Below are 22,818 nucleotides of genomic sequence, written 5' to 3'. Positions count from 1 at the left end.
AGATGTTGTAAGTACTGTTCACTCTGAACTTAACTGAAGAAAATGAACTTCACAGTCGAAACTGCATATTACTGTCGAAACTGATTGAATTAGTAACAAAGCATTGCAATAGATGTTTAGGGCGTTCGAGCACTAGTAGCAGAGAAGCAGTGATCTAAATCAGCAGACGCTCGAGCAAGGAACGCACTAGCAGAGAGCAAGTCGTGCAGTAGCACCGTGAGCGAGTGCTAAAGCAGCAACTCCTGTAGCTGCCGGAGGTCGTGCAGCAGCAGCGCAAGCGAGAGCAAGAGCAGAGAAGCAGCACGAATGAAAGCAGGAGCAGTGCAGCAGCGCGACCGACAGCAAGAACAGAACCGCAGTGCGAGCGAGAGCCAGAGCAGCTGCAGCTAGTGCCGTTGTGGAAGTCGCCACCGAGGAAGCAACGACATGGGGGAGAGACGCCGTGGATGATGTGGCCGGCGATGGAGACTCTCCATGTCTGCTTGGTATCGAGCACCGGCAGCCCCGTGAGATCGAATAAAAGATAAAATGCAGCGGTGAGTGCAGAACCTCCTTGGTGGCGCCGAGTTGGCCTTGGCTTCATCGGAGGAATTGGTGAGGGTGCTGCGGTTCCGGTGGGGCAGGTCAAGACGGCGTTGTGGGGATTGAGGTGGCGCGATAGACGAGCCGAATGTCGGGGCAGCTCCTTGGAGGTGGAGGACGGGGCGGTCGATCCGGCGGGACGACGGGATCGACAATAGATCCTCATCCGGTGCGGTGGATGAGGGACGGCGAGCTGTTGCGGTGGACGAGGGAAGAGTCTCCGGCTGGGCGGCGGTCGGGAGGCTGACGGAGGAGCGTGGGGTTTCGCGGGTTTTGGCGGCCTCGGTGTACGAATGTGGGGGCGAAGGGGGAGGGGGGAGCCAAGCTTAGGGACGCACTTGTCCGAAATGTAGGGTAAGTTAACAGCGTACCCCCGCCGGTTTTGACACCGCGATGTGGAGCTTCATTTCCGGCTGAGAGGTAGAAGGGGGATTTCGCGTGTCTGGGCTGCGGGAGCGATTTCGGATCAGGAGGGAGTTCTCGCGTGCGTCCAAATTTCGGTATAACAAGGCGCGGCGCGGGTTGAAGAAGCGGGAGTTTCAAAGCAGGTGAGACAAAAGATACTCGAGCTTGAAAATTTCGGGATAACAAGGTGCGGATTCCTTGTTCGGCAGAACAAACTTAACGTGTAAAAAAACAATTCATACAAGACACAAGAGAGTCATGTCCCCTTTTACTATATTGCTATATATGCCATTGAAAAAACTACAAGAAAAATGTAAAAAAATCGGGAGAACAAGATTACCCTGCACAGTACCAAATCGATTCGCACTTCCCTCAACAACAACAAAAAACAAATCAATTCCCACCAAAGAAAGAGTAATGTCCCTTTTTATATGATTACAGATGCCATGATCTCGAATTTCAATTTTTGAATCCATGTTATGTTGAATTCGAATATATCATTAGGTGACCTTGCGGTTTATAATTGATGTAGTCGTACATTTTGATCTTCCATCATATATGAACATTTTACTCAACCATGTGAACATATATATTGTCGTCTACCATATGGACTAAATTTGAATCAATTTTCCTTATTTGAATATGATTGTTGTCAAGTTATACAATAATTTAAATATTATCTTGATAACAAAAAACATACATATAGCAGTAATCATATTTCACTATGAACTACATGTACCATACGCTCTCCAATTCAAATATTTGTATCCATTTTATGTTGAATTCAAATCATAGTACATTATTGGTCTAGGTAGCGAGATGTTTGGGATAATCTAAACCCTGTTTTCATACGTATAATTTTTGGCTGAATTGGGACAAGTTTTGGTATAAGCCTCTTGCAAAATCGGAGATTCTCTCAACAAGCCTCGTGGTTCCGAGAGGGAACGTGTCACCTTTGTGTGCGAAACGATATACGCCGCCTCCCCCCTGATTTTATTTACAGAGGCAACATAGAACTATATGAGTGCCCTGTTAAATTTTGGAATTATTTCGGGTTCATTTGGCCTTTTTATACATTAATTGAGTTTCTGGACTTTTAATGTGCATAATCTAAATATGAATTGCATGCACATGCTCCGGTGCACCAAAGTGGGTTGAAAAATCACATGTGTGTCCTTGGTTGAATTTCTAGGTCCCATGGAAGAAATGAGAATGAAATTCAAACATCTGGGCGTCATGACTCGGCCGAGAACATCGAGAAACTTTGATTTTAAATTCATGTAAATCCAAAACTCGCCTGGAAATCATGTAACTTGGCATGGTGTCATGTCATGGCACTAATATGTTGTGGTAAAAAATTGGGCCGATTTGGAAGCTCGTGGTTCTAAGAGGGAACGCGCCACCTTTGAGTGTGAAACGATATACGCTGCCCCCCTTGAGTTTCTTAACAAAGGCAACATAGAACTACATTAGTGCCCTGTTAAATTTTGGAATTATTCCAGGTTCGTTTGTCGTTTTTTATACATTAATTGAGTTTCTTGTCATTTAATGTGCATAAGTCAAATTTGAACTACAAGCACATGCTCTCGTGCATCAAAGTTGGTTGAAAAATCACATTTGTGTCCTCGGGTGAATTTCTAGGTCCCATGCAAGAAATTAGAATAAAAATTAAAACATCTGGGCATCGTGGCTCGGCCGAGAACATTGAGAAACTTGGTTTTAAAATTCTTGTAAATCCAAAACACGTCTGAAAATAATGAAACTTGGCATGGATGTCATGTCATGGTACTACCATGTTGTGGTAAAAAATTGGCCGAATAGGAACAGATTTTGGTATAAGCTTTTGCAAACCGAAGCTTCTCTCAAGAAGGCTCGTGGTTCTGAGAGGGAACGTGCCACCTTTGAGTGCGAAACGATATACATTGTCCCCCTTGAGTTTATTTACAAAGGGAACATAGAACTACATGAGTGCCCTGTTAAATTTTGGAATTATTCCGTCTTCGTTTGGCCTTATTTACACATTAATTGAGTTTTTGGTCATTTAATGTGCATAATTCAAATTTGAACTACAAGCACATGCTCCTGTGCACCAAAGTTGGTTGAAAAATCACATTTGTGTCCTCGGGTGAATTTCTACTCTCTCCTTCCATCTATATAGGTCCTAATGCATTTTTCGAGGCTAACTTTGACCAAATGTTAGAGCAATAATATATGACATGCAACTTACACAAGCATACCTTCAATTTTGTATGTCAAAGGAGCTTCCAATAATATAATTTTCATAGCATACATCTCATGTGCTATTAATCTTGTCAATAGTCAAAGGTTGTCTTGAAAAACACATTAGACCCTATATAGATGGAAGGAGGGAGTAGGTCCCATGCAAAAAATGAGAATAAAATTCAAACATCTGGGCATCGTGGCTCGGTCAAGAACATTGAGAAACTTGGTTTTAAAATCATGAAACTTGGCATGGTGTCATGTCATGGTTAAAAAAATTGGTTGAATAGGAACAAATTTTGGTATAAGCTTCTTGCAAATCGGAGCTTCTCTCAAGAAGGCTCATGGTTCTGGGAGGGAACGTGTCACCTTTGTGTGCATAATTCAAATTTGAAATACAAGCACAGGTTCCAGTGCACCAAAGTTGGTTGAAAAATCACATGTGTGTCCTCGGGTAAATTTCTAGGTTCCATGCAAGAAATGGGAATGAAATTCAAAATTCTGGGCGTCGTGGCTGGGTTGGAAACATTGAGAAACTTAGTTTTTTAATTCCTGTAAATCCAAAAATCGCATGAAAATAATGAAACTTGGCTTGGTGCCATGACATGGCACCAACATGCTGTGGTAAATTTGTAGTCCGATTTGCGAAGGCGCACACATTAACAATCAACAAAGTCATTTTGGAACAAGTGTTGTCACGTTACAATCGGAAACACAAGTATTATTGAAACCATGGGCGTTCTACTTACTAGTACCATTTACGTGCCGCCACGCGTCCCCATTTTTTATTTGCTAGGAGGCGCTATGCAGGGTAGCTATTTGAGTACGAGAGGCGTGCGATCAGACCCCTGCGCGTGCTTATCGGGAGGAGAGCCCTTTGACCTCCATCCGCCGTCCACCTCACTCCCAAGGTCTCTATTAATGGCGCCCGAGCCTCTGTTTAGTGGCGTGGCTATGTCTCACTCGACTGAGATTTAAGAGAGAAAAAAGAAAATCTGAAAGCACGGATCTTGATGTAAGATCCGACGGACCTATATAGCATCTACTGCGACTTATAGCAAGACTGATGAATATATAAGGACGATTAATATATTTTTTTGATCAAAGAAGGGCTTGCCCCTTCCGATTTTCATTACTGAAAACCACCACAATTCACAAGAAGTTCAGCACAACTCCAGCCTAACACGAAGGACTAAAAGCTACCAGATTGAAATCGCAACATCCCAAGAGGCCAACAAAGGCCAAACATCCGTGCTAGAACCCAACATTTCACAACCGACGACACAATCCACATCCTAAACCGATTATTACATCAAAAGAAACCAGGAAACTAGTCTCTGCGGCGAGCGGCGATGAGCTCTTTCGTGTCCTCAAGACGCTGCTTGAGAACATCCACAGATTCCTCCACCAGCCTTTGGTGCTCGTTGCGGAGCATGTCATTCTCGTCCATAAGTTTCTTCAACAAGGCACTGGTCTCCTCCTGCAGGTCTGCACTTCGGACGATCTTCTTCCTGAGCAGGTCGCGCTCGGCCCGGAGCCTCTCATTGCCCTCCCTTAGTTGCTGGATGATGCCGGTAGACTGTTCAAACGAGGCTATCATGTCGTCCTGCAACCTCGCCAAGCCGGCGATCTGATCCATCTGGCTATGGACGATCGCATGCATGCGCCTGTAACAGTCGTCGCCTGCCCGCGAGAAATTTTCCCAGGCCGCCGCGGCGCAGTGGGACATATCTGCTGCATTTGTGGCGCGGCGGGACATCTCTGCTGCTTCTGCGGCGCGGCCGGACCAGTCTGCTGCATCGATGGTGCGGCGGGACCTCCGTGCTGCTTCAGCGGCGCGGTGGGACCTCTATGCTGCTACTTCCGTGCGGCGGGACATGTCGGCTGCTCTCGCAGCAAGGCGAGACATCTCTCGTGCTTCCGCTTCCATGCTCGCCTCTCCCTGGTGGCAATCTCTCGACCCAGAACTCACGCTGGCCATGGCAGACGCAAGGGCTGGATGCTGAATGACTTGTTTGTTTTTGTGGATGAGGAGTTGAGGAGGAATGTGCAGTCATCTTGGCATACTAGTATTTATAACCGAGTACTAATATGCTCCTAAGTGGGAAACCGTTTAGGTTGTGATCGGTGTGAACAGGTTTGCAATTCAATATAGCGTGGAGTAATTTGGAATGTGATGAGACGCAAGCTCAAAATTTATTGACGGTTCTAGTTTCGAAGTGCGGCACTATTCCCGGATGGAGTACTTCTTTTTCTACTCCCTCCTTTCCGGTTTTATAGGGCTTATCTCAAAATTTTAGTTTTTCCATTTTATAAGGCTCAATTTGGTTGTTCCCCAGCACATGTTCAGATTCCAAGGTGCATTAAATCATTACATGCAAGTATTAAGAGAAAATTGACCAATGCATGTACTTTATGCATGCATGCATTGCAATTAATGCATTAAACCTATCTCTCGGGACTTCTCGCACGCACCATTGTGCCACCCACAGAAACTTGTACTCTGAGTTTAGTAGTACGTTATACAGGAAGAGAAGAGGTGCATGCATGCACTCGTCCTCTCACACACGCGTCTGTTTTTTCTCGAAAAGGAGGATGATGACCCCCGGCCTCTGCATCTGGGAGTCACACACGCAAATTATTGAAATATATCGAGTGTAGTGCTTTGATGTGTCGCGTCAACTCGTATATCAACGATAAGTTTGATTATCCTCTCCCTCGTGGACTTAACTGCACCTGCCTTTGGCTGTATGACAGGTTGGCCACACACCTGTAGGGCCCACCTGTCATACACGCAAAGGCAAGAGCATCCCTCCCTCGCCCATGAGCGTGGTGGCTGGCAAGACTAGGAGAAGCTTTCGCTACACGCTCTCCCTCCCGCACGCGGTGGACATGCAGCAGTTCAACCGGTGTCAGATGGCCAGAAGCGTACTGTAGTACTCCTCCAGTGCGGTAGTATTCCATCATTGTTCGACTTCCCGAAGAGGCGAAGAGCCAAGCGCAGCCCGGACACTCGTGTGGCAGTTTCATGTGTATAGTAGTCTAGGATAGCGTGTATCGTGCATGTAAGCTTAAAATCGTTGGGGTCGGCTCCATGCTATGTGGCCGTCTCAAAGTTTTTTTAAATAGTCTTCTGGCCCTACCCGAAAACTGTCGCGCGTACTTCCCGGGAAAAGCCCCGCCCTCAACTTTTAACTACGCGGAAATAGTTCGAGCTTGTTCGTTCTATATAAATACAGTACTTACTGTATGTTTATTCACCCGTGGGGTTGTTCAATGAATGGAGGGGCGGGGAGCACAAGTGAACAATACTGTAGTACTACTAGTAGTAAGTAGGAGTCGTACAGTAGTCACCTTAAATAGAGAGTTTCTTTTCTTTAATGCCACGTACACAAATTGAAACGCTTGTTGTGGAGAGAAAAAAGATAATCACTCCACTATATATGGACGCAGGGGCCTGAGCGCTTGCTTTACTAGGGTTGCTCTCTTCATTCTCTCATCCTCTCCAGATATAGACAAGATAGCAGTAGCGACATTTTCTCTCTGCTCACCGTTGGTCACAGATCCGGCCGGATCCCTTCGGCCGGTGTGTGCAGAGGACTAAAAGGTGCATCGTCCACGCGGTCATCGCCGTCGAGGGAGGAAACCCACAGCTGCCGGAGGGGCCCGATCCTCTGCCCGTGCTGTTCTCTCCGACACATGGCCGGCTCGGGAGGTCCTCCGACCCTTCTTCCTCTCTACCGTATTGTCCGCAGATCCGACCTGCCGCCGCCGACATCCCGGCGACCCTTAGGTATAAGTTCTTCGAAAGTGGCCTCGCTCTACTACCCCAGCTCCCCACGTGTCTGCATGTGCATCTTTTTCTACTCCCATCAGCTCTTCCAAAGCCACCAAAATTTTTAGTATTATTAGAGGTAAAGCTACTTCATGCATTCGAATCTAGGGCTTTGTTCAAACAATGAAGAAAGGGGGGAAAGTTGTAGCATGAATCTAGGACTTGATTCAAAGAGGAAATAATATGGTGAAAGTAGTAGAGACCGGATACCCAACCGGTCTCTTGGTTGAAAAGGGAAATAATGGGAAAACGCAGTACAAACTGGATAAGGAACAGATCTATTATTGGTTGAAAAAAGGATAGAAAGTGGCGGCTGGTGGACAAGTCAACAGAGTATGTCCAGGATTAGATTTGCTGCCATCGCATAGTAAAAGGTCTCCGGGATTAGATTTGCTGCCCTCACATAGTAAAAGGTCTCAGGATTAGATTTTCTGCCCTCACATAGTAAAAGGTCTCCAGGATTAGATTTGCTGCCCTCACATAGTAAAAGGTCTCCAGGATTAGAGTTACTGCCCTCACATAGTAAAAGGTCTCCAGGATTAGATTTGCTGCCCTCACATAGTACAATGGCACTCCTGTTGTTTTCCCCAGTATGATAAGTAAGTTGCTCCTTTACGCTATTGAGTGTCCTGGTGTCCCCACGGTCCCATGCCCTTAAACCAACTCTTTAGCTGCTGTTGATTTACTGTGTCTGGTAAACAAGCAATGCCACTGAGGGAGTCCTGGATTAGGGGGTCTCCGGACAGTCAGATTGTATCCTTTGGCCGGACTGTTGGGCTATGAAGATACAAAATTGAAGACTTCGTCTCGTGTCCGGATGGGACTCTACTTGGCATGGAAAGCAAGCTAGGCAATACAGATATGGATATCTCCTCCTTTGTAACCGACCTTGTGTAACCCTAACCCTCTCCGGTGTCTATATAAACCGGAGGGTTTTAGTCCGTAGGACACAACCATAACATACAATCATACCATAGGCTAGCTTCTAGGGTTTAGCCTCTCTGATCTTGTGGTAGATCTACTCTTGTACTACCCATATCATCAATATTAATCAAGCAGGACGTAGGGTTTTACCTCCATCAAGAGGGCCCGAACCTGGGTAAAACATCGTGTCCCTTGCCTCCTGTTACCATCCGCCTTAGACGCACAGTTCGGGACCCCCTACCTGAGATCCGCCGGTTTTGACACCGACATTGGTGCTTTCATTGAGAGTTCCTCTGTGTCGTCGCCGTTAGGCTTGATGGCTCCTACGATCATTGATAGCGATGCAGTCCAGGGTGAGACTTTTCTCCCCGGACAGATCTTTGTGTTCGGCGGCTTCGCACTGCGGGCCAACTCGCTTGGCCATCTGGAGCAGATCGAAAGTTATGCCCCTGGCCACTAGGTCAGGTTTGGAAGCTTAAACTACACAGCTGATATCCGCGGAGACTTGATCTTCGACGGATTCGAGCCTCTGCCTTGTGCGTCACGATGCGTACGATTTACCTCTACCATCAGACAGTGTTCAGGAGATCACACCGGCAGCTGCTCCGACCCTCAATTCGGAGCCAGTTGCGCCGTCCATGGACGGGTGGATGGACCCCGCCACGGAGGCCTTACCCTCAGTGGCGATCGAGCCAAACATCGATCTTACCCTACAAAAGAGCCATGTTGTCAGACTGACGGATCCTTCTCCGGCCACGGACTTCGAGCCGCGTGCGCCCGTTCCTAGCGAATCCAGTTGGGCGCCGATCATGGAGTTTACCTCCGCGGATATTTTTCAGCACTCGCCCTTTGGCGACATACTGAACTCATTAAGGTCTCTCTCCTTGTTAGGAGGGTCCTGGCCGAACTATGTCTGACAGGATTGGGATTCGGATGACAAAGAAATTCGCTGCCCACCCACCACCCACTTAGTAGCCACTGTCGACGACTTAACCGACATGCTCGACTTCGACTCCTTAGACATTGACGGTATGGACGACGATGCGGGAGACGAAGAGGAACCACTGCCCACAGGGCATTGGACAGCCACCTCATCATACGATATATACATGGTGGATACACCCAAAGAAGGTAATGGCGACGAGACCACGGAGGACGACCCCTCCAAGAAGCAACCCAAGCGCCAACGTCAGCGGCGCCGCTCTAAGTCCCGCCAAAGCAAAAGTGTTGATACCGGCACAAGAGACAATAACACTCCAGATAGTGCCGAAGACGGCAACAATCCCCTCTAGCAAAATTTAGAGCAGGAGGATGGAGGAGCCAACCCTCTAGAGAGAGCGGGAGATGGAGAGGTGGAGGATGATAATTACATGCCCCCCTCCGAAGACGAGGCAAGCCTCGACGATGACGAATTCGTCGTGCCAGAGGATCCCGTCGACCAAGAGCGCTTCAAGCGCCGGCTTATAGCCACGGCAAATTGCCTTAAGAAAAAGCAATAGCAGCTTCAAGCTGATCAAGATCTGCTAGCTGACAGATGGACCGAAGTCCTGGCGGCCGAGGAATTTAAAGTCGAACGCCCCTCCAAAAGTTACCCAAAATGCAGGTTGCTACCCCAACTGGAGGAACAAGCGTATGATGCGGCTGATCGGCCACCCCGTGGCCACGACAGAGAGGCATTCCAGCCAAAAGCTCAGCCTGCACCCCGACGCCATTCAAATAAAAAGGCATGGGGAAATACACCAGACCTGCGAGACGTATTGGAGGACAAAGCAAAACATGCAAGATCGATCTACGGATCACGAGGGCGCGCCACTATGCAAGACGATAAACGTTACGCCAGATACAGTAAAAGTAAATCCGGTCGGGCCGAACACAGCGGGCAAGACCCATTCGAGCTGCGTCGCGATATAGCCCAATACAGAGGCGCCGCACACCCCTTATGCTTCACAGACGAAGTAATGGATCACCAAATCCCAGAGGGTTTCAAAGCCGTAAATATTGAATCATACGACGGCACAACAGATCCTGCGGTATGGATCGAGGATTTCCTCCTCCACATCCACATGGCCCGCAGTGATGACTTACACGCCATCAAATACCTCCCACTAAAGCTCAAAGGACCAGTGCGGCATTGGCTTAACAGCTTGCCAACAGAGTCCATTAGCTGTTGGGAAGATCTGGAGGCTGCATTCCTCGACAACTTTCAGGGCACTTATGTGCGACCACCAGATGCCGATGACTTGAGCCACATAATTCAGCAGCCAGAAGAATCGGCCAGGCAATTCTGGACTTGGTTCCTAACAAAGAAAAATCAAATCGTCGACTGTCCGGATGCAGAGGCCCTAGCAGCTTTCAAACACAACATCCGCGACGAGTGGCTAGCCCGGCACCTTGGTCAGGAAAAGCCAAAGTCTATGGCAGCCCTCACGACACTCATGACTCGCTTTTGTGTGGGAGAGGACAGTTGGCTGGCTCGCAGTAATAACATATCAAAGAACCATGGTACTTCGGATACCAAGGATGGCAATAGCAGGTCACGTCGCAACAAACGCAAGCGCCGCATTAACAGCGACAATACCAAGGATACGACAGTCAATGCCGGATTCAAAGGCTCTAAACCCGGTCAACGGAAAAAGCCATTCAAAAGAAGCACTTCGGCCCCGTCCAGTTTGGACCGTATACTCGACCGCTCGTGTCAAATACACAGCACCCCCGACAAGCCAGCCAACCACACCAACAGGGATTGTTGGGTGTTCAAGCAGGCCGGCAAGTTAATTGCCGAAGACGAAGATAAGGGGTCACACAGCGATGACGAAGAGGAGCCCCGGCAACCGAACACTGGAGGACAGAAGAGGTTCCCCCCACAAGTGCGGACGGTGAACATGATATACGCAACCCACATCCCCAAGAGGGAGCGGAAGCGTGCGCTCAGGGACGTATATGCGTTGGAGCCAGTCGCCCCAAAGTTCAACCCATGGTCCTCCTGTCCGATCACCTTCGATCGCAGGGACCACCCCACTAGTATCCGTCATGGCGGATTCGCCGCACTGGTCCTAGACCCAATCATTGACGGATTTCACCTCACTTGAGTTCTTATGGATGGCGGCAGCAGCCTGAACCTGCTTTATCAGGACACAGTGTGCAAAATGGGTATAGACCCCTCAAGGATCAAACCTACAAAAACGACCTTTAAAGGCGTCATTCCAGGTGTAGAGGCCCATTGCACAAGCTCAATTACACTAGAAGTGGTCTTCGGATCCCCGGATAACTTCCTAAGCGAAGAATTAATCTTCGATATAGTCCCGTTCCGCAGTGGCTATCATGCACTGCTCGGGCGAACCGCATTTGCGAGATTCAATGCGGTACTGCATTATGCATACCTCAAGCTCAAGATGCCAAGACCTCGGGGGGTCATCACAGTTAATGGAAACACATAGCGCTCTCTCCGCACGAAGGAGCACACTGCGGCCCTCACAGCAGAAGTGCAAAGCAGCCTCTCAAGGCAATCCACCAGTTCGGCGTTTAAAGACCCGGACACCTTCAAGCGCGCTCAGAGTAATCGGCAACTAGACCGCCTGGCACGATTTGAGCTCGCGTACCAATGCGGCCCCCACCCCGGCCCAAACCAAACGGCGAAATTCGTGCCACACGTACATAATTACGCATTAAAAATACCATGGGCACAGGCGGGGAGGGGGGCACAACTACGGCACGCCCCAATACGCGGCTTAAACCGCACTAGGGGCTTCTCGCTTTGTTATTTTTCTCTTTCAGGACTTTAATCTCTGGAAACCCTGTCCGGCAGCATGATTGCCAAACACATGATGCAGCAACCAAGGAGGCAGAAAGCTACGTCACACCACGGAACTCCCAGGTGGATTACGATAACGAGTGAAATGTTTGCTTTAATACCATTCCTCAGCTTGCCCTAGGAAGGGACATAGTCCTACTTTTTGCCTATCGCACTATCTGTATCATTCTGCTTTAACGCACCTTTTTGAATAAACAATGCATAACATTACGACTATTATTGCATTCTTGTTATATATATATGTGTTCATTAATGACGCCTTGCAACCGTACACTTTGTTACGGCCAATACACCAGGGGCTTAAGTACCCCACATTATGGTGTGAGAAGTCCGAACACTTTCACAAGTGCGGCACCCCGAACTTATAGCATTATATGCATCGGCTCCGTATCATGTCTTTGGTCAAATGTTGGGTTTGCCCGGCTCCTATGTTTTGGTACCTTACGTTCCGCTCTATCGGCTAAGGTAGCGCTAGGAGAACTGCTGCGATTGTGCCCCGGTTCTGCTGGGCTAAGCACCTCAGTGGAGAAAGCTAAAACTGACTATCATGATAAGACGAGAGACTGGTCGCTGTTCGGCGAGGTTTCGAGTCCCTAAAGACTTATGCCGCTTAGAGCGAGGAGCCGGTCCTCTCCGGCTTAAAGGTGTGTATCGCGCCCCGAATTCGGCCTTCTGAATACTAGGGGCTTCACCGAAATTTAAAATTATAGAATTCTATGGCTAAGTGAGAGTGATAAAGCATTATTAGTCCAGTTGCCTTGTTCGTTGTGCTGAGCACCTCCCTCGAAGGACCCAAACATGGGAACAAGTGTGCTCACGTTTATCCCGAACACCCCAGCATTCACGGCATGTGGGCAGAAGCCGAGGACTAGCCATCTCTCAGATTGGATAAACAGCCAAACAGAAGGTAATATTTTAAATTCAAACAAGCGTTGCATAGCGCATATGAAACAAGTTTTCATCATACAGGATCACACGAGCAAGTTTACTCAAATATTACATCCTTTGAACATTCGTCCGCTACAAGACGGGCACCCTTCAGGACACCCTCATAATAAATTTCAGGGGTGCGATGCTCCTTGCCCTGCGGCGGTCCTTCCTTGATCAACTTCACGGCGTCTAGCTTGGCCCATTGCACCTTCACACGGGCGAAAGCCCGGCGTGCACCTTCAATACAAACGGGCCGCTTGACGACTTCCAGCCGTGGGCAGGCATCCACAAGCCGCCTCACCAGGCCAAAGTAGCTGTTCGGAAGGGCGTCGCCAGGCCACAGCCGGACTATAAGGCCCTTCATGGCCTGTTCGGCCGCCTTGTGTAGCTCGACCAGCTGCTTCAGCTGGTCGCTCATAGGCACCGGGTGTTCGGTCCCAGTATACTGAGACCAGAACAGCTTCTCCATTGAGCTTCCCTCCTCGTCCTGGTAAAATTGTGCGGCATCCGACACGCTGCGGGGCAAATCTGCGAATGCTCCTGGAGAGCTCCGGATTCGGGTAAGTAATAGGTAATTTACTTTTCACATGCTTGCTTTGCATATAGAATGCCTTACCCGCCGCTATTTTCTTCATCGCGTCAATTTCCTGGAGGGCCTTTTGCGCTTCGGCTTTGGCACTCTTTGCGCTCTCGAGGGCCGTGGCAAGCTCAGACTCTCGCGTCTTCGAGTCAAGCTCCAACGCCCTGTGCTTCGTCACGAGAGCCTGGAGCTCTTGCTGCACCTCGCCCACCCGAGCCTCTTGCCTTTCCCGCTCGGTGCGCTCCTTGGCCGCTTTGTCTTTGGCCTTGGATAGCGCTTGCTTCAGGGTCGCCACCTCGGTCGTGGCCCCTGGCAAATATACGATGATCCTGTCATTTTGCAATCACGTCTTCTTTTATATACATACATATCTATAGACAAGGTATTACTTACCCTTGTTCTCCTCGAGCTGCCTCTTGGCAAGGCCGAGCTCGTTCTTGGACCCCTCGAGGTCCTGCTTCAGTGCGGCGACCTCCGCAGTCAGTGCGGTAGATGCCAGCAACAAAGCCTGCACACGCATATAGACATACTTATGTTAGACTCCTGCCGTATTATTTGATCCTCTATTCGGCTTTTGTTTTCGAACACCGAACAGAGCATCAGGGGCTACTGTCTATGCGGTAATATTTTTCCTATATTTCAAAACACTTACCTCAAAGCCTGTTAGAAGGCTGGCACAGGCTTCAGTCAATCCGCTCTTGGCGGACTGAACCTTCTGGACCACCACACTCATAATAGTGTGGTGCTCCTCGTCGACGGAAGCGCTGCGAAGCGCTCCCAGCAGATTGTCCGGTGCCTCTGGATGGACAGAGGTCACCAACACAGGCGTCTTGCCCCTCTTGGAAGGAGGCCGCCTGCCCGAATCCGGAACCGCTGGAGGTTCCGGCGCGGTGTTCGGCAGAGGGCCGAACTCGGAGCCCTCGGGGGCCTGGTCCCCTCTGCTCCCGGAGTCCGGAAGGTCGCCTTGAGGCGCCTCCGGGACTGTCTCCCCCGACCCGGTGCCTCTTGAGACAATACCTCAACATTGTCCGTAGGGCAAGGGGAGGTGGCGATCGGAAGTGGATCGCTATCCATATCCGACGAGCACAGGGAGTCGTCCGACGATACGTCGATACGGGATCGTGGCGGTCCACATAGTCATAATTCGGCGTTAGGAGAAGCAGTGCGACAAAGGAATGCTATGAGTTACTCTAGTATCCGAATACTTACGATTTCCCCAGGGGCTTGGCCCTGGGCAGCCACTCATCTTTGCCTTCGGCAGCGGTGGTAGAGTATTCCGGAAGGAGAGTCCCTCCCTTCTGGGACCCTTCGACCCCCCCGGTTGGGGCAGCCTTCCTTTTCGTGTCACCCCCGATTGGAGGGGGAGTGTCTTCATCTTCCCCCTCATCTTCGGGGGAGGAGTGCGCCGCGGAGTTATAGGATGATAAGTCCGATAAACCCTGGCGTCGGGAACTCTTTCGGGTTCCCTTGGCCTTCTTGGTCTTCTCCGGCACCTTGTAAGGAGCCGGAGTCAGCATCTCCGTCAGGAGAGCACCCGCAGTGTCTTCAGGCAGAGGGGACGAACAGTTAATCTGCCCTGATGTCTCCACCCAGTCCCGTCAAAGGCATGGAGATCAGACCCCGCACATGATTAAGCTAGGGGAAATAAATATCCTACGGGACGTATTGAACTCACCGAACGCGCTAGGCGCCTTGGGCTTAGCCCGCGGTCCTCGGCGAGATGAGGAGGGACCTCGGTGCCCTTGAACAACACCTTCCAGACGTCCTTGTGCGTCGTATCGAAGAGCTCGCTCAGAGTCTGGTGCTGGGCCGGGTCGAACTCCCACAAGTTAAAATCCCATTATTGACATGGGAGGATCCGGCGGATGAGCATGACCTGGACTATGTTGACAAGCTTGAGCTTCTTGCTTGCCATACTCCGGATACATTTCTAGAGTCCATCCAGCTCCACCGATGAACCCCACGACAAGCCCTTCTCTTTCCAGGAAGTGAGGCGTGTAGGGAATCCGGATCGAAACTCGGGGGCCGCCGCCCATTTGGCGTCGCGCGGCTCGGTGATGTAGAACCACGCCAATTGCCACCCCTTTATGGTCTCCACGAAGGAGCCTTCAAGCCATATAACATTGGGCATCTTGCCCACCATGGCTCCGCCGCATTCTGCTTGTTGGCCTCCCACCACCTTCGACTTGATATTGACGGTCTTCAACCATAGGCCGAAGTGGGGCCGGATGCGGAGGAAAGCCTCACACACGACGATGAACGCCGAAATGTTGAGGACGAAGTTCGGGGCCAGATCATGAAATTCTAGCCCATAATAGAACATGAGACCACGGACGAATGGATGGAGGGGAAACCCCAGTCCGCGGAGGAAGTGGTGGAGGAAAACTACCCTCTCGTGAGGTTCCGGGGTAGGGATGATCTGCCCCGCAGCGGGCAGCCAATGCGCAATATTCGTGGCTAAGTAATCGGCTCCGCGCAGCTTCTTGATATGTCCCTCCGTAACAGAGGAAGCCATCCATTTGCCTCCCGCTCTGGACATGTTTGGAGAAGGTTGAGGGAAAGGATGTGGACTTGCGTGTTGAAGCTCGAGCGTGCGAAAATGGATGAGCAAAGGAGGAAGAAGGCGTGGATGAAAAGGTGAATCCTTATCCCTTTATATGCGCGGACGAAACTATGTGTCCCCACTAGCCTGGTAAAACTCGCTTATCCCCCAAGCGCCGTAATCGATGGCGCGGTTGGGTTACCCACGCCCGTATTGATGAGAATCCCGTGATAAGGGGACACGATCTCTGCTTTGACAAGACGTGTCAAAAAACTGCCTCGCGTTATGTGCGGGGCTAGTTAAAGGACACGGTTCGAATAATCACCGGGCCATGACATAATGTCGTGTTGCCAAAACAAGTCAGCAAATTAGATTTGTGGAAATATTATTCTCTCTACGGTGGTATGTGGAACTTATTTTGCAGGGTCGGACACTATCCTTGTATTCAAATTCTTTCATGATGTATTCGGAGGAGGAACCCGCCTTGCAATTCCGAAGACAATACTGCGTGCCAGACTCATCGTCATTGAAGCCTGGTTCAGGGGCTACTGAGGGAGTCCTGGATTAGGGGGTCTCCGGACAGTCGGATTATATCCTTTGGTCGGACTGTTGGACTATGAAGATACAAGATTGAAGACTTCATCTCGTGTCCGGATGGGACTCTACTTGGCGTGGAAGGCAAGCTAGCCAATACGGATATGGATATCTCCTCCTTTGTAACCGACCTTGTGTAACCCTAACCCTCTCCGGTGTCTATATAAGCTGGAGGGTTTTAGTCCGTAGGACACAACAATAACATACAATCATACCATAGGCTAGCTTCTAGGGTTTAGCCTCTCTGATCTCGTGGTAGATCTACTCTTGTACCCGAGATCCGCCTTAGACGCACAGTTCGGGACCCCCTACCCGAGATCCGTCGGTTTTGACACCGATAGCCACCATTAAAGTAATCCCATATTTGAGGAATATCATTGTTGATTGTAATGCTTCTGGTAACATGAAGCATTGCTGACGTTTTAAAATTTCTACTGTCCTTGCGTGATTGCCATGAACATAACTAAGATGCTTCTTTTCATTTTGTATATATTTCGTATATTCTTATTGACCAGCAACCGTTTACTTTCTATCTTTTTGTGCAGATATGGATATCCATTTCACCTTGTTGCTATTGTGACCTTTTGGTGAACTGCACAAAACACTTTTTTTTGGAATGAGTGTCTTGTGCAGTTCAACAAAAATGTCACGTGGGCAACATCTCTCAATTTTGGTTGAACTGAACAAAATGGTGATTGGAGTTTCCAAAATCACCGTCAAGTTCTGTTGGTAATCTCGTGCAACATTTTATTAGCCTTTGCAAGATGGAGTCATCACTGTCACCACAATGGCACTTTATTTTAGTGGAACTACACAAAAGGATAAGAAAATTATAGTTGCACCTTACATAAGCCGGACAGCCAACCTTAATGTTCCTCAATTTTAGTGCAACTACTTAAGAAGAACCTGCCAGCTCACAAGAGCAAGTACTTCTTGCTAGCTGAATGATGCAATCTTTGCTTCATTTCAGGTGAACTGCAGAAAGAGGAGCATGAACTGAATCATGGAACTCCAGGCAGACCTCATCCAAGTAGAGCTGGAGGTTGAGTTCAAGGAGGCCGCTATTAAAGCAAAATCATGCTCTCCTATCTCCTTGTTTGTGTTGTGCAAACATGCTGTGCAAACAGGAATACCCAACTACAGATGTTGTGACGGTCAAGAGCATTCGCCAAGTTCTTCGATTGTATGACATGGCTAGCCAAGATGGATTTAATCCCGGTATTCACTTTATCAAAAGGCTCTAATGGGTTGGTTCTGAATCTTGCAAGCTGGGAATCAGTGAGATGTGTAGGCATCTTTGTTGTACTTATTAATTGAATTTTATTTGTTGGTTCTAAATCTTGCAAGCTGGGAATCAATGAGATGTGTAGGCATCTTTGTTGTACTTATTATTTGGATCTTATTTGTTGGTTCTGAATCTTGCAAGCTGAGAATCAATGAGATGTGTAGGCATCTTCGTTGTACTTATTATTTGGATCTTATTTGTTGGTTCTGAATCTTGCAAGCTGGGAAACACGGCATGATGATGCAGAGGACAACAACCATAACAAACAGTTCAAACTTGGTAGTATTATCTTTGTGAAAGTGCGACAAGTGTGCTGATCGTGTGCGTCCTGAGAATAATAATTCTAATTGTTGTGCATGTTGATCCTGTGGCACTGATAGAATGACCGAATGCATTGCTTGTTTTAAGTACAAATTTCTATTAAAGCTAATTAAATTTAAGTAAAGTGACCACTAACTCCTGTTATTACAGTACCAATATAGACCCGCTCGTGAACCGACGTGTGGCCGAGGGTGCATCTTCTGCCGGGCGTGCAGCAGATGAGGGAGGGGTGGTAACTGTTGTCGCATGTACACACTCAGCTTACTGTTGAATCCAGTTCCCCAAGAGCTGAAAAACGAACTGCTACCGCCGCCTACACACTCGTTCACTCGAAGAGACTCCAATGGCGATCCGAGGGGTGAGCCTGCTGGATATGGAGTTTAGCAAGGAGTTCCCCTTTGAGTTCGCCGTTCAGTCCTATGGCTGCACCAAGTTGAATGTGATGTACACCAACGATACGGACTCGGTGAAACTCTGCCTCGCCTCAGTCCTATGGTTGCACCAAGTTCTGGAGCATTCACCCGTTTCATCGGCAGCGCTGACTGCACCTTTGCTACGGTGGAGAGAAGGAAGAACACGACGATTTGGCCATCTGGTGCAACAAGCTTGTCGACATCCAGAAGCAATACAAGATCATCAGCAACGGGCAGGAGAAGGACTCCGTGGTTGACCTCGCGGAGACCATCATCGACCCCTGATACACCAACATGAAAGAAGACAACCTGAACACGTTGGAGGTACCTCTGAATCTAGCCTACATAACTTACGCGGCCAAGGACGCATACGCATGCTACGACATGTACAGGCAAATCTTGGACATGAGGGCGTATCTGCTTCCCGTAACCGACGAGTACATGGACAGCCGCAGCGTCATGATCAAGCGTGCCAGGAAGGTCTAGATGTTGTACTTTATCTGTTTATAAGCACATTTATCATCTGAGTGTTTCATGCATTAGCCTATGTGTCGTAATTATCTGTTTTGTCTGAAATATTTCTTTTAAGAACCCATTAACCTGATTGCTTTTTTAGTGGCTATTTGCTTATGTATGTAAACTAGTTCACTTGTCCATAAAAAAACAAGTTCACTTGGCTGCCGTGCTTTGAATCTCCTTCCTCCCAACATATTCCCCTCCTCAGGTGGACCCAGCAGGTCTCTGAATTTTCTCCCACTTTCTTTTTTGATGTAAACTGAGTTTTCTCCCAGTACTTTCCCCTAGAACCAACTCAACTGTCCCACGTCTAGCCTAAAAAATAATAATACCCCACGTACTATTAACTCATCAAATTAAAATGATATTTTATTTCATAAGTTGAAAGTTCTTACAAAATAATAATAATAATTGTTTATATATAACTTGGCAAGTTAACTCCTAGTGATTGCGCACATAAGCTTGCAAAGATTTTACTGACGTGCAATCATGTGTTTATGTTTTTATAACATTTCTCCGTCTAGCCCAACATGATATTTTCACCTAGCCCAGCAAGTCCGCGGATTTCGAGAAAAATGCAAATGGGATTTAAATGGGCTACATAGATGCTACATCATTGTTTCACCCAGCCCACCAAATGGACTAAAAACAAATGGACTGACAGCTGGGTCCACGGCCACAACCCAGTTTTTTTGTGATTTGCCATGTAAGTCGCTTTGTCAGGCCTGTTGGGCTGCAAATCTTTCAAGACGAGGAGAGCTTCATTCGGCTGGCCGAGAAAATGGCCTATCAGTAATGAGAAATGGGTTGTACATTTTTAAAACACATCAAACCGGCAATTAGTTTCAAATATATTTTTTTATTTCGAGATTTTAAATTACATTAATTTTTATGCGTGGAGAATTTGTTGGATTTTATATTGATATACATTTATTTTTAAAATTAGTTTGAATGTGAGTCAAAATTTCGGGATTAAAAACAGTTCGGACCGCACCGAAATATGCAAAATTTCATATAATTTTTTACGTGTGGCCACAATATGGGCTGTAATGCTAACAAAAAGAATTTGGGCTCCAAAAAAACCTTAATAATTAGCAAATGGACTGTAAATTATTAGAAATAATGGCTGATGGGCTGTATGCTGTTTTCCACAGATTTGAGGCTTTCCTAAAAAAAGGTTGACGCACAAGCAGTGATTGTTGGATGGCCATCCAACGGCCGTCGTGCTTCTTCAATCTCTGCTCTTCCTGCTCCAGCCGCTCAAACAAGCATCGGCGGGACTGCCTGCTCCCTCCTCCCCGCGGCCGGCTCTGCTGCCGCGCAGGCCTCACCGCCCCACCGTACTCCCATCGCTGGCCTAGCCATCCCTCTACTCACCCACACCTGCTGTTATTCTCTGGCGACGTCAGATGAACCAGTAAACCCTCGTACAGTCGTACTCCCCTCCGCGTGGGAAACAACTGTCGAGTCTTCCCTACCTCCGTGTTGTTCCCTTCCTAGGCCTCGCTGTCGTCCACCGCCCTGGTGCTCTCGGCGCGGCCTAGTCAATGTGGTCAATGACCGACATGCATCTGAAGTGGACTGTACATGGAGAGGCCGACAGCTGGGTACACGGCCGCACGCAAGGTAATGCCTCCTTATTACGCGCAAAATAATGATTCCTCCACCTGACATCAGGGACCCACTGAAAGGGCCTCTGTATTTCACGAAAAAAACATTACCGCCGCTGACAGCTCGGACCCACCAGCTATGTCTTCGCACGCAAGGAAGTGCCTCCTTATTACGCAGAAAAAAAAATGAATACTCCCCCTGTTAGCTGGGACCCAGTATAGTGGCGGGCTGACTTGTGGGCCTACTAAGTTGATAGGGACGGAGGGCTTTGTCAACTTAGTCAATATGCATGATTCTAGCTCCAGTGACCGTACGATGTCCATCCAACGACCGTAGTGCTTCTTCAACCTCTGGTCTTCTTGCTCCAGCCGCCCAAACCAGCACCGGTCGTGCCTCGTGCTCCTGCCTCCCGTGGCCGGCTGCGATGTGGCGGAGGCCTCACCGCCCCCTACTACTCCCACCGCTGGCCAGGCCATCCCTCTACTCACCCACACCCCCTGTTATTCTGCGGCGACGGCAGCCTCACACCACCGTGAACTAGTGAACCCTCGTACTCCTCTACGTGTGGGCATCCACTACCGCATCTTCCCCAGCTCCACGTCGTCCCCTTCCTAGGCCTCACCATCGTCCACCGCCCTGGTGCTCTCAGCGCGGCGTGGTCAACATGGTCAAGGAACGGCTTCCATCGGACGTGGACTGTACGTGGAGAGGCTGACAGCTGGGTCCACGGCCGCAGCAAGGAAGTGCCTTCTTATTACGTGCAAAATAATTATTCCTCCACCTGACAGCGGGGACCCACCAGACGGGCCATCGTATTTCGCGAAAAAAACGTTTCCCCCCTGACTGGTGGGACCCACCAGCTACATCTTCGCATGCAAGGAAGTGCGTTCGGGCAAAAAAACGATTCGCCCCCCTAACTGCTGGGACCCACCAGCTACATCTTCGCAGGCAAGGAAGTGCCTGACAGTTGGGACCCACCTGGTCGAAGCGTACGTAGCGTTGTCATTCTGGTCGCGAACGTGTACGTACATATATACTGGTGGATGTAGAGGCGCGCACGTGTCGTAGTAGAGGCGCGTACGTGTCGTAGTAGAGGCACGCACGTAGCATGTACACGTACGTACAGCGGCCAGGGTGCAAGAAAGAAAATACAGCCATGTATGTGTACATACGGGCGGGGTCTCGAACGCCTGCTCGCGCATACGTACGGCCAGGGCTCGTGTACATGGCTGGGTTGGAACGGAGAAACAACATCGTCGTCGTGTTCATGGGGAGGCAACAGAATGCGTCGTGTTCATGGGGAGGCAACGAATGTGTCGTGTTCATCGGGAGGCAACGGAACGCGTGGGAGCCAACCGGCTAGGTCGGAATGGAATGCGTGGTCGTGTTCATCGGGAGGGCTTGGACGGAACAGGCGATGCAAACGAGGCCTGGCGTACCGCACAACGGAGGAAACGGACCTCCTATGTTTGGAACGGGGTCCTGTTGATCGGGAGGGGTGTGGCATACCGCAAAACGGAGGAAACGGACCTCCTGCGGTCGAAACGGGGGTCCTGTTGATCGGGAGGGGTGTGGCATACCGCAAAACGGAGGAAACGGACCTCCTACGGTCGAAACGGGGGTCCTGTTGATCGGGAGGGGTGTGGCATACCGCAAAAGACCTCCTACGGTCGAAACGGGGGTCCTGTTCATCAGGAGGGGTGTGGCGTACCGCAAAACGGATGAAACGGACCTCCTACGGTCGAAACGGGGGTCGTGTTCATCGGTAGGGGTGTGGCGTACCGCAAAACGGGACTCCGCGGGATACTGTTCATCTCCACCGTTGACCTCCTCCAGCCTCCATGGGCTACCGTCGACCTCCTCTAGCCTCCACGGGCTCCTGTTCATCCACCCTCCATTGCGCTACTCCACCGGCTACTGTCCAACCACCCCTCCACCGTCTATTGTTCATCTAGCCCTCCACACCACGGGGTCCTGTTCAATCACCCCTCCACCGTCTACTGTTCATCCAGCCCTCCACCACACCACGGGGTCATGTTCATCCAGAGGCAACGCCACCGCTCATTGTTCATCCAAACCCCCCGCAACGCTCACTGTTCATCCCAGAGGCAGCATCGATCGGCTTCAGTTAGCAGCAGTAGAGAAGGAATCGCTCGATCGGGTTCAGTTAACATCCATCGATCGATCGCTCGGGTTCAATAACGCGTAGCCTGCAGTGCAATCGCTCGGGTTCAGTTAGAGCCCAATGC

The sequence above is a fragment of the Triticum urartu genome, chromosome 2A, assembly GCF_056163025.1.
Source record: "Triticum urartu cultivar PI428250 chromosome 2A, HENAU_Tu73, whole genome shotgun sequence".
Classification (NCBI taxonomy): domain Eukaryota; kingdom Viridiplantae; phylum Streptophyta; class Magnoliopsida; order Poales; family Poaceae; genus Triticum; species Triticum urartu.
This window is presented reverse-complemented; position numbering follows the sequence as displayed.